The sequence below is a fragment of the Hippopotamus amphibius genome, chromosome 13 (assembly GCF_030028045.1).
Source record: "Hippopotamus amphibius kiboko isolate mHipAmp2 chromosome 13, mHipAmp2.hap2, whole genome shotgun sequence".
NCBI classification, from domain to species: domain Eukaryota; kingdom Metazoa; phylum Chordata; class Mammalia; order Artiodactyla; family Hippopotamidae; genus Hippopotamus; species Hippopotamus amphibius.
The window spans coordinates 4,695,190-4,707,731 of record NC_080198.1 but is presented as its reverse complement, the minus strand read 5'-3'; the positions used below and the strand labels follow the sequence as shown (position 1 = coordinate 4,707,731).

At 51.5% G+C, this 12,542-nt stretch overlaps 1 protein-coding gene across 10 annotated transcripts in view; it reads left to right on the top strand.

Moving 5' to 3' along the window:
- Nucleotides 1–748: 748 nt before the first annotated feature.
- Nucleotides 749–12,542, top strand: part of TSEN2 (tRNA splicing endonuclease subunit 2) — a 46,708-nt gene continuing 34,914 nt past the window's right edge. For 5 of the 10 annotated variants that reach the window (XR_009048738.1, XM_057705280.1, XM_057705289.1 and 2 more), the window contains exon 1: nucleotides 11,305–11,900. The gene's annotated coding sequence lies outside the window, so the exon portion shown is untranslated. The other 5 variants (XM_057705293.1, XM_057705281.1, XM_057705286.1 and 2 more) reach the window with 5 other exon arrangements.

The window sequence follows — 12,542 nt, the reverse complement described above, 5'->3', positions numbered from 1 at the left end:
TGTGAATCAGGCCCGGCCCTCAGTGAGACACACACATAAGCGGGTAGGCCCCGAGCCCCACGTGTGCGGAGGGAGCCACACTGCTGTGGGAAGGGCTGGTCCTGGCCGGGGAGAGGCCCACGGGGCCGCCGTCCACAGAGGCCCTCACGTGCACCGGATCCCGGGTTCAGAGCTGTACTGGCGTCACCCCCATTCATCCTCCCTCCAAGCCAGCTGGGGCAGGGGCCCGTTTTATCCCCATGTTAGAGGGGAACCTCTGAGGCTTGGAGAGGTGACATCGCCTGCCCGAGGTCACACAGCTCGTAAGAGGTGGGATGGCAGAGTTGGGTCTGAGGGCCGGTGCTCTGGGTTGCTGTCTTCACAGGAGTGGGGCCAGTAGATCTCGGCGCTGGAAAACCAGCTCCGTCCCTTCCTGCCTCAGGGCTCCTGGGCAAAGATCGCGTTGTTACTTCCCGAGCTGCACAGTCAGCTGGAGGAGGAATGCCGGGGCGCGAGTCAAAGCCATGGGGATTGTCTCCCAGTTCACAGAAAAAATATCAAGTGGCGGGTCAGACCTGTTTCAGTTTCAAGTCTTTTCTCCCGCACAGTTTTCGAAGCCGTGGGAGCCCGTGTCCCGCGTTCCCTCCAGACGGCAGCGTGCGATGGTATCTGGCCGACCAGGCGCCGTGACCGTGAGTCTAACACCCGGCCTGGCGAGCCCTCTCCACGTGCTGCCTCGTGTAATCCTCACCGCGACAACGTACTTGACAACTCTGTCTGACAGCGGAAGGAACCACGGCCCAGAGAGGGGACGCGTCCTGCCACAGTGACCCAGGCAGTGAGTGGCCGGCCCCGGACCCAGGTCAGAGCTCTGAACGGCGACTTGTATGAGTTCCTTATTTTCCGTTTTCTCAGTGGTTCTCAGCCCAGGCTGCGCATCTGCCATGCCTGGAACATTGCCTGGGCCCATCCCAGAGCAGTTAAATCCGTCTTCGGGAGTGGACGAGGTGGAAGGCTTCGGCTCCAGGAAATGCTCTGTGACCCACCAAGAGCCTGCAGCTGACCTGAAGGAGGGGAGGATTGAGTCGTGGGGTGGGGGGAGGTGGGGGGTAGCTGATTCTTCTGCCCCTCACCTTCCCTTCCATCTCCTCCTCCTCCAGCCCCCCAGGAGCTGGCCTCCGGCCTCCCTCTGGTCTGGGACCCTTTGGCATTTGGGGTAAGAGTTCTGTGTGGCCCCTCCCCCACACGTGTCTCATCAGCCCAGGGCATAATAGGTGCTCAGTAAACACTCGGTGAATGGATTCACAGAGGGGCCCCTCCAGCCACTCCTTCCATTGTGGGATTGATTGCACGGTTCTCTGCTGAAGGAGTTTAAAGAGCGTGACTGGCCCAGCCCAGCAGGTAGCATTACGCTCCTGTCAGCAGCACTTGGGGGAGCCTCTTGCATCACCCCTTTCCCAGCAATATGTATTCACTTAAAAAAAGAAATCCTTTCTCATTTAATAGGTAGAAAACAATCTCGGTTTTGGTTTGAATTTACATTTCTTTGAATACTACTGAAGATGAACATTTTTTTCATGTGCTTCTTACTCATTTGTATTGCTTGTTCTGTGAATTGTCTGTTCCCAATTTACTAATTTACAACAAGAAACATAACTGCCAAAGGGACCGGATACACGTGTCCTCCAGCCAACACCCCAGCTCCCTGTAGGCACACTGCATGGGAGGCCAAATTCTAATCAGAACGATGCTTGGTGAGCACAGAATGAGAGAAAGGAGGGGTTGGTTATGCAACTCCAGGGTTTCAGGGCATCAGAGCAAACTAGACCTGCCGCCGGGGTCCGCCAAATCCTTGGCCGGGACAGACTCCTTCTTTCTCTGTCCTCTGCCTCCCCGGCTGCAGAGCCCTTCTTCAGATGGACACGTCCTCGCTTTAGAAACATTACTACATTTGTTTTGGGCTCCCTCTGGCCTAGGGGCCCTCCTGGGTTGGTGCTTGAACTCTCATTGAGGTCTTCACTCCTAATTCCTTTGCCTCCTTGGACTACCTCCACATTCTTCAGGGATTTACAAAGAGTAGCTGATAACTTTTAAGGTCTCTGCCTCCCTCGTCTTGGAATTTCCCCCTCCTATAGATGAAAGCAGCTTCGGGGGGTCTGTGAGACTCCACACACATTCCACATTTGGGACGGTTCTGTCCTTGTACACTTTTTCAAGCCTTTCCTTAGGCTCTCCTAGAGCTCTCTGACCTCCACAAGGTTAAGGCCCATAGTTAGAGAGGACCCTGAGAGTGCAAAGCAGCTGTCCAAAGAATAAGGAGTCCAGGTACCAGTGAGAGAGGCTTCAGGCAGTCATGTGGTCTGGGAGGGGTGCCTGGAGCAGGAAAGACAGGCGGATTTCATTCGAAGGTGGGAGGAGATGGGGGATTACATGTGGGCAAGGCCTGGGGGTGTCTGGCCTGGCACATGCAGCAGCCTTCTTCCCAGGGGCTCACAGCCTCCAGAGTGGGCTTCCGAACCCGCCTTCAGCCCTTTCTGTGTCCCTGTGGACAGCACCGAAGGCCTATCACAGCCTGGCGCCCACTTCCCTTTCCAGGCCTGCTTCTCTTCCCCAGCAGACTGCTGGATGATTCCTGAATATTCCAGGTGTGTTCACACCTCCAGGCCTTTGCTCAGGCGGGGCCCTCTGCCTGAGATGCCCTTCCCGACTTAGCCAGTTCATCCTCATTCTTTAAGTCCCAGCTCAAACATCCACTCCTCCCTGACGTCTTTCCTGAGCCCCCTACCCCCCTTGAAACCCTTCCTTGTAGCATTTACCATATTTATGAGAGCAACTTTTCCAAGCGTCCTCTCCTGCTGGACCCTGAGAACTCTGACACCAGATACCATGTTTGATTTATCTGAGTGTCCTAACCTCCAGCTTAGGGCCACATGGAGCAGAGGCTAGATGAACGAGGAGGTGGCTGCTGCAGACGTGCTCGTGGGGAAGCACGGAGCGGAGAGAACAGGGAGCTGTGGACCTGGCTCTGGCCTCTGGGGCTGTGGGCAAATCCCTTCTTCTCTCAAGACCTCAGTTCCCTTCTCTGTAGAAGGAGAGCACGGGGACCCAGCTATCTGCAATGCCATTTACTAAGACTTACCCTGCATAAGGCACTATTCTAGAAATAAACGTATTATAATAATTATATAATATATGTAATAATATAATGTACGTAAATATTTCTGGTAGAATGAAAACACAGAAACAAAGTCCTTGAAGTTACTTGCAGTCGAATTATGGAACCAAGGAAGGCAGGACCAAGATCTCTTAGGGGGAGAGAGTTTTAACTTTCAGGGAGTGATGTATTTCATTACAAGAAACATTATGCTGCTCTTGGCCCCAAAGAGGAGGTGTGGTGAAGCAAAATAAATGTGGATGCGGAAGGCAGAGCACAGCTCAAATCCTAGCTCTTCAGCCCTCCAGCTGTGTGACCTTAAGCAAGTCACTTTTCCTCTCTGAGCCTTGAAGACTGGAAATCGTCTAGGTATCTCAGAAAGTTGCTGTGAGGACTCAGTTGGATGTAGGACTCCATGAATACTAGGGCTCCTTTCCTTCTCATCCCAAGGAATGTAAGCTACAAGAAAATAGAGCCTGGACACGAGACTTCACCCTTCTAAGCCTCCATTTCCTCATCTGCCAAGTGAGGGTTGATTTGAGGAGGGCTGACTTGAGGTGAAATGAGGTTGTGGGTGCAGAGAACTGTGCTGAGATGTTCAGTGAATGTTAGCGTCCCTCCCAGCCTGGCAGGGGGTCATCAAGCCCAGCCCCGTCTTCTTGGGCAGAAAGCTTGGAACAAGGGATTCAGAGCTCCGGAGACAGCTAAGAAGGAAGCACAGTCAAGAATAAGAGTCAGAAAAAGGCTCTGGAACACGTGATGCTTTGCCTTCTCCCATCAGAAAATGCCCTTAAACAAACATCAAGTTTCCTCCATTAATAAGGGCTGTGGAATGCAGATGAGATTTTTTTTCCTTCTCCTTTTTTGCTGATTAAGTTCCCCCAAAACCCCCTTAAGAATTTTAATAAGAAATGCAAAAATCAACTAAAGTGCAGCAAACCCTTTCCTGTTATTAAAATAAAGGGAAAGTAAATATTGCAAATTGGACATATTTCATAAGAGGATGTTTTGTTTGGGCGAAAAAAAATGAGAAAGAAAAGAAAAAAGCTATTTGCTTTCTGGCAGCAAATACATGTCTTTGCTGAATTTTGGTTTCAAATTTGATGACTGGGGCATTATTCCTGGTTTGCCTGGAATTCAGGCCTTTTGACATCGGGAGGCGGACGTACCCAGGAGAGCAAGAAAGCCAGCTGTGGGCCATATTGGGCCTCTTCTCCCATCTCTCCTATCAGCAGACCAAAGAGTTCTTCAGCCACCCGGGAAATCACAATCCTGAGTTCAGAGGTGGGACCTGCAGGGGGTCACATACAAGACAAAAGCAACTTGGAACAAAGGAAATTTGTATGAGAAAGAGAAAGAACAGAACAAAACAGCTCCTTTTTAGGGTAAGATATGAGACCGTCAAACATACTGTATCAGTACAGCAGAGTAGTCCTGCAGTCAAGGGGACGCAGGTTTATATCCTACCTCTGCCACTTCTTAGCTGGGTTACCTTGGGATAATTACATAACTTCTCTGACTCCGTTTCCTCATCTTCAAAATGGGGAGAATAAAAGTTTTCACTGATAGAGGTGTTAGGAGGAATAAGTGAGCAGGAAAATGAGCCCATACAAGGAAAACGCTGGGCTCGACCTGTATCTCTTATTATTTTGTGTATCATGACAAATGCAAAGGATGAGGAAAAGAAGGAAAAGTGAGAAGACTCTATTTCTTTGTAGCGATTGATAGTTAGCCCTCATGACCTCCCTTGCTGGTAACTGCAGCCCTGGGAGGTGGACAGAGTGAGAACTGCCTTTAGTTTCTGGTTGCAGCACGTGCTGCTGGAAAGCGGGTGTGACCCCTCCAGGCAACACATTAAATGGTCCATGTAACCGTGAGTTAGGAGAAAATGACCAAAGGAAAGGGAGGGAGGGAGAGAAGCCAGAGGGTGTAGCCACTTCCAGCCACAGAGGAGCCGCATCTTCCGGGGCCCCTGCACCCCCTCCTGGTCTTCTCTGTCCCCCTTCTGGAGTTCCCACAGCCTCATTTGCTGCCCGCTGCTCCCTGGCAGGGACAGCGGTCACAGGGTGGTGGGACCACTTGTGTGATGCCAGGATGGGCTCTTACTCTGGAAATTCTGGCAAACTGGACCCCACCAGCCACATCCCCACAACAGAGCCAGGCCTGTGCATTTCCGGCCGAACCTGTCCGCCACTTCCTCTCATCACCTTCTGCCAGGTTCGTCTCTGGCCCTCCCAGAGTACTGGCAATAGCCATCTTCAAGCTGTTGATCCTAAATGGGGAAATTATTTAGGTTTTGTAATTTTCTACCTTTGTATTTATTTGTTTACCTGAAGCATCTTTTCTATGCAAAAATTAACATAGAGAAGTGAATATAACCAATTAACAAATACCTGTATTCCCACCCCTATATTTGCTTCTAGTTTTATTTTTTTAAGAAATAAACTGTAAAGCTGAATACCCCTTATCTACTATGAAAGTCCCACAGGTAACTGATGACTTTGGTGCGTAACCTTCCTGTCATTTTAGAATAGTTTAGCATACCCATAGATACACTCAGGGCTTGACACTGTTTGGGGTGTGTTTTAATTTATACCAAAGGTATCACAGGATTCATGTTGTGCTGCTTCTGGCCTTCATCAGCAAGCATGTTTGTGAAATCTATCCATGTTGATAAGTGTAGAAGAGCTAGCTTTTCATTGCGGAATACTTTTCCACTTTATAGATCCTTTGTACTACATTTTGTATGTCCATTCTTCTAGGGATGGACATTTAGGTTGTTTCCCTTTTTTTATTATAAACCATCATGCTTTGATTTTAAAAAAAAAACTCTTTGTATGTCTCCCTCTGGGCGTCTCTGCCCAAGTTTCTCTAGATAATTTACCCAGAAGTCGAATGTGTTTGATTGATCACAGGGAGGAGTAGGCATATCTGGGATGCACGTCCCCCTCCAGTGCTTAACCCCAGCGTGACCTTGGGCAAGTCATCTCACCTCTCTGAATCTGTTTTCTTACCTGAGAAGTGGGTGTGTGATAGCTGCTAACTCACTGGGTGGTTGTCAGAGAATTAAGTGAGACTGTCTCTAAAAAGCAGCTGGAATTGAGCAAATGGTAGAAGTTTTAGCGGCTCCCACCATCCATGACATAGGTTTTCCTAGCAGCCAAAGTAGGCTCTAAAGGCAGTGCCCCGCCCTTTGCACTAGGGACCCTGGGCCCAGGAAAGCACTGCCTTGGGGGCTCACCCAGCCCACCCCTTACACCTGTTGCCAGCTCTATCTCCCTGCCTAGCCTGGTGTCAGCTCGGTAAATAATTGAGCACATGTAACCTTCAGGGTCTCAGTTTCCTCCTCTGTAAAATGGGATGATAACACCTACTCTGAAGGGCTGTTGTGAGGCTTAAATGCTAGAGAATGTCTGCAGGGCACTAGTTAACATGGAATGCCCTTTCCTGCACACCCTGGACCCCTTCTCCTTCACGGCAGAGAAATTATCTGAGGTTTCGTCTGGCCGGCAGGGGGAAGCTGAGCTATGTCCCTCGTTTGCTTTTCGTTTCCAGCCCTTGGGTTTTCTGTTGCGGGTGCTGCGGGTAAACGCGTGGAGACCCTGGCCGCGTCCCCGCGTTTGTTTTCCTCGCTGGAAATTGGAGGCGGCGTGGTTTAAATTTGCTAAAATATCGCCATCTAGTGGCCTCGCTGAAACACTGCGGGGCTCGTTCGGGAAAACAATGGAGCGACAGCTGGAGCCGCCCTGCCCAGCTTAGAAACGCCGGTGGCTCCCCATTGTCTGCGGGGTAAAGTCCAAACGCCAAGCCTGGAATTCAAGCGCCTGCACGAACGGGGCCCCGCCCTGCCTATCGGACCTTATCGGCGGCTGCGACCTCCTGCCCTGCCAGGCCCAGCTCCTCCCGCTCCAGAACCTCCAGGCCCACACCTCCTGGCACGTGGGCCTGCCCTGTGCCCCCGACCAATGTCTCCCTCCTCCTCCGCGCTCTCCCGAGGCTCCCCCTTCTCCCAGGCTCAGCGCAAAGGCCACCTCCTCCTGGAAGCCTCCCAGGTCCTTCAGCCCATGTGGGTGTTCCCTAACCTCCCACCAACACTTGCCGTGGGGCATTTTTGTTTTTCCATATTTAAAGCTGTGCTTCGTCCTGCACTCTCTCCGGTATCTACATGATGGATGAAAATGAATGCAAGCCGGGTGGCCCTGTTGATCTGGATCCTCCTCTGGCCTCCGCTGCTTCCTAGCTCTGAGAACTCGGTCAGGGAGGGAACCGCAACTGTGAAACACTGGTGAGAACATCTGTCTCACAGGACTGTGGGGGGAGTCGAGATTGGATGCAAAGTGGCTGGCACATATAAAGGCCCAATAAATTGTTAGGGTGGTCACATAAAATACAGGATACTCAACTGAGTTTGAATTCCCGATAAACGATTTTTTTTTTTTAGTGTAAGTATATGCCAAATAGTACATGCAGGTTCTGTGTTACCTTTTCACAGACACATGATGTTAAGGATTAGTGTTCATTTTGTTAGGTGTGCTAATGATATTGGGAATGTACATATACAGTCAGTCCTCATTACTGGCAGATTCTGCATTTGGACATTCACCTACTCGCTAAAATTCGTCTGTAATGCCAAAACCAATATTCACAGTACTGGGTCACTTACAGACACGCACATGCATAGAGGGGAGAAAAATTTGAGTCTCCCCATATGCATGTTCTCAGCTGAAGTCAACAGGTTTCACCTCTCAGATCATAAACAAGTGTGCTTTTCACCATCTCTTTAGCGCCACGTTTTTCATATTTTTGTGCTTTGTGTTGGTGATTTTAAAATGGACCCCGGGGCTTCCTAGGTGGCGCAGTGGTTAAGAATCCGCCTGCCAATGCAGAGGTCACAGGTTCGATCCCAGCTCCAGGAAGATCCCACATGCCGCGGAGCAACTAAGCCCGTGTGCCCAAAAAAAAATAAATAAATAAATAAAATAAAATAAAATGGACCCCAAGCAGAGTGCTGAAGTGCTGTCTAGTGTTCCTAAGCCAAGAAGGCTGTGATGTGCCTTACAGGGAAAATATACGTGTTAGATGAGTTTTATTCAGGTGTGAGTTATACTGCTGTGGGCCATGAGTTCAGTGTGAGTGAATCTACACTAGACATTGAAGTGTTTTTAAACCGAAGCACACATAAAACAAGGTTGTATATCGATTGGTTGATGAAAATGTTGTGACCAGAGGCTGGCAGGAACCTACCTGTATTTCCCCTAGAAGCAATGGGTCAGTACTCACTAATTCAGCGTTCATGGTGACTCTATAGAACTACTGTGAATAACAAGAATCAACTATACAGATACATCTGTAATAAAATTTAAATTCTTACCTGTTAGAGTTACATACTGAAATATTATGAGCGAAATTATATGATGTCTGGAATTGCTTTAAAATAACCCAGCAGTGGGAAAAAGGTGTGTTTATGGAGAGTGTAAAAGAAACAAGATGCCAAAGGTTGAAGATGCTGGAAGTGATGAGTAATTAGTCTACATTTCTTTTCAAGATTATTTGTTTCCTTGTTTATATAATTATTTTTGGGTGCATTTGGGTCTTCGTTGCTGCACGTGGGCTTTTCTCTGGTTGTGGCGAGCAGGTCTACTCTTAGTGCAGTGGCTTCTCTTGTTGTAGAGCATGGGCTCTAGGTGCACAGACTTCAACAGTTGTAGCACGAGGGCTCAGGAGTTGTGGCACACGAGTTTATTTGCTCCACAGCATGTGGGATCCTCCAGGCCCAGGGACCGAACCCGTGTCCCCTGCATTGGTAGGCGGATTCTTAACCACTGCGCCACCAGGGAAGTCCCTATTCTCTCTACTTCTGTGTATATTTGAAAAGGACCATAACAAAAGGTTTAAAATACACACTGTTGGGAGTTGTTGGGAGTTCCCTGGTGGCCTAATGGTTAGGATTCCATGCTTTCACTGCCACGGCCCGGGTTCAGTCCCTGGTCGGGGAACTGAGATCCCGAAAACTGCATGGCACGGGGGTGGGGGTGAGGGAGACACCAAGGAGAAAATCTTGGGGGAGGAAATCTTGTTAATTAGCTTTTGCTCTGTACCCTCTGTGGGGATAGGACTCCAGATGATGGCCCCTGAGATCCCATTATGTGCGCATCCCAAGCCCAGAGTGCAGAGCACCTGCTGAGGTTGCCGACACCTGGCTCTAGTCTTAGCCCCACCTCAGACTTGCTCTGTTACCTCTGGCAACTCACGGTGCCTTTGAGTCTTTTTTCCTATCAGTTAAATAAGGAAGTTGAACTGGACAACCTCTGAGTTCCCTTTCATTTTTTTTTTAATAAATTAATTTGTTTATTGGCTGCTTTGGGTCTTCGTTGCTGCACACGGGCTTTCTCTATTTGTGGCAAGCAGGGGCTACTCTTCATTGTGGTGCGTGGGTTCCTCATTGCAGTGGCTTCTCTTGTTGCGGAGCACGGACTCTAGGCACATGGACTTCAGTAGTTGTGGCACACGGGCTCCACAGTTGTGGCTCACCGGCTCTAGAGTGCAGGCTCAATAGTTGTGGCACATGGGCTTAGTTGCTCCACGGTATGTGAGATCTTCCTGGAGCAGGGCTTGAACCTGGGTCCCCTGCATTGGCAGGTGGATTCTTAACCACTGCGCCACCTAGGAAGTCCCCCTTTCATTTTTAAAACCCTCTCATTCCTAAATCCAGTATTTCATCCATTGGCATGTTCTGGTGCAGTATAACAGCCTCCCTCCAGCTCTCTCTTCCCAACCCAAACCATCTCGATACCACTATTCCAGTGAATCTTGCTGAAGTTCTCCCTTTCTTGCAACGTTCTAACCAGGAACCTATTCTGATTTTGATTTCTCTAAAGTCTGAACTCCTTAGCTAAGCAGTTAAGGCCCCTGCAGGCAGACCACCCACTGAATGCGAGGTCTTGAGCTCTTTCTACCAGGAGCTCACGGTCCAGTTAAGGGGGACCAGGAATCAGGGACAACACAGGGGGACCAGACTATTGCAGGAGCACAGAGGAGAGTCACCCAGGCCAGCCTCGGGGCAGGCAAGAGGAAGTCTCCTGAGGAAGAGACACCTGAGCTGAGACCTAAAGGGTGACCACGCATCACTGATGCAGACAGGGGAGAGGATGTCCAGATAGACAACAGTGTGCGCGAAGGCCTGGAGACAGGAGAAAGTTGGGAAAGGTCCAGATTTCAAAGCCCATCACACCGAGCCCCATAAATCTCTCTGGCATTACTGGCCACCCTTCCCTGTCACCCGCCTTCCCCACCTGCCCAGCACGTGCAGCATGTGTGCTGGGGACCCTGGGATTCATGTTTACGAAAGTGTTTATCGGACTCCCTCCCAGGCCTTCTTTAAAAAGCCAGGTGGGAGAAACTTTTACCATTCCCCAGGCACGTCTGTTTGGCTCAACCCTCATCCTCCTGACGACGCATTTTTCAATAGAGGAAACGGTGGCTCAGCAAGGCTAAGTCACTCACTGAAGACCACACAGCCAGTGAGGGGGGAGGTGGGGGTGCAAATGCAGGCCTGACTGCCGGCCTGGTGTCCTTGACGCTGCACAGGGCGGCCAGTGCCCCGTGCGAGGGGGCACTTCCTTACAGGGTCCCTGCGTGCTGCACTTACACAAAAGCATCGAGAAAGCTGAGGTCTGCGGGCAGAGCTCAGCGGACCCGCTTCCTCCGGGCTGTGGTCATATCCAGTCCGGTCGTTTCAAGCGTCCCATCTCCCCAGGGGCGAGGACCCCAAGTCCTTAGACCTAAGTTCGAGTCTCGTCCTAGTATTCTAACTCCAGTACCTCCCAACTGGGTGACATTGGATAAGGAACTTAGAGCTCATCTGTAAAATGGATCGCGGGCAATTGTTGTGGGGATTAAACGAGAACAGCATCTGTGCAGGCAGCTGTCAGTACGAGCGCCGGGGGAGGCAGGAAAGTGGACGCGAAGCCCCCGCCGCCGCCGCCGCACCCCCGCCGCCGCCGCACCCCCCGCACACGCGCGCTTCGCCAGCACCCGGCGGGCTCGCCCCCGGGCTCCGCGGCTGCGCAGTCGTCCGGCTTTGCGGCCGCGCTGCTTGACGGCGGCGGTGTCCGCCCTCCGGCCTGCGTTGCTGGGGTAACGGCGAGCGCGCGGGGAGGAGGAAGGTAAGGCTCCGCGGCCCGGGAGCAGGTGGTCTCCTGGAGCGCCGCGCACGGGGGAGGGCTGCGCCGCGGGAGGAGACGTGGCCTTTCCCGAAAGCCCTCCGGGGCGAGAGCGGGCACGGCCCAGAGACGTCCAGCGGGTCGCGGCGCCGGGCCTCCTGGTGCGCCCTTCTCCGTGCGCCCTTTTGTGCTCTTTCCAGGAACGTTAACGCCGCCGCCCGTGCTGGGGGCGGGGGACGTCAGGGTGCGTCTGACCCTAGCCCTGCCGAGAGGAGCCTTCGCGGCCGGTGGGGTGGCCGCGGGCGCCACCCTGGGGACCCAGCCGAGAGAGACGTCGTGAGCAGGCCTTGCGGGTGCGTCGCGCTCTCTGCGCGTCTGGCCGGCGCTTGGCGTGGCGGGCCCGGCACCAGGCGCCTTCGCGCGGTTGCCCGTCCGCGCCCCCCAGCAGCCTTCAAACGTTTGTCGTCCGTTGACGCGTCTAGTCTCTGGTTCTAACCTGCAGGCTCCCCAGAGGCGGGATTGTTCGCCTTCTCCCTTTAATCCTGGCCTCCCCCGGCCCAGGAGGTACGCAGGCGGAGCTTCAAGCGTTGTCTAATTGGGAGAAGGTGAGTTTTGCTGAGGGGGAGGTTTTAAGCAGACTGGTTTGGCAGGGTGGGCCCAGGGGCTTGGAAAATTAAATGAAGCTATTTCCCCACCTTTTTGTTTTACTTCGGTGTTCTTTTTCTTTTTTTGGAATAAACATTTACTGAATACCTAAAGGGTGTTAGCTTGTCTGCTCAAGGGGAGAATTAGGAACGAGCCCTGCTTTTAACGCTGTGGGTGCCTGGAGTCGGTGTGCCCAGGTTTGGAAAAGGAAAAGTAACAGCTCCTTACGGATGCACAGCACTCAATCCCTGAGTCCCTTTCCTGCCTGTACAGTGGGGATGGCTGTTGGCCTTGAGTTTGAATAGACCATCCCGTCACCAATGGTTGGCAGCTTTGGTTACATATTGGAATCACCTGGTTTCCACCCCAGACTTTCTGATGTAATTGTAGGTAAGGCCTGGGCATTGGAAGTTTCAAAATTTCCCCAGGTGATTCTAAGGGCAGCCATTGCTATATGTGACCCCAGGTTAATTTTCTTAATCTTTTCTTTTAAACTTTTTTTTTTTCTTTCCGGCCACTCCAGGTGGTTTGCGGGATCTTAGTTCCCTGACTAGGGATTGAACCAAGGCCCTCAGCGGTGAAAGCATGGAGTCCTAACCACT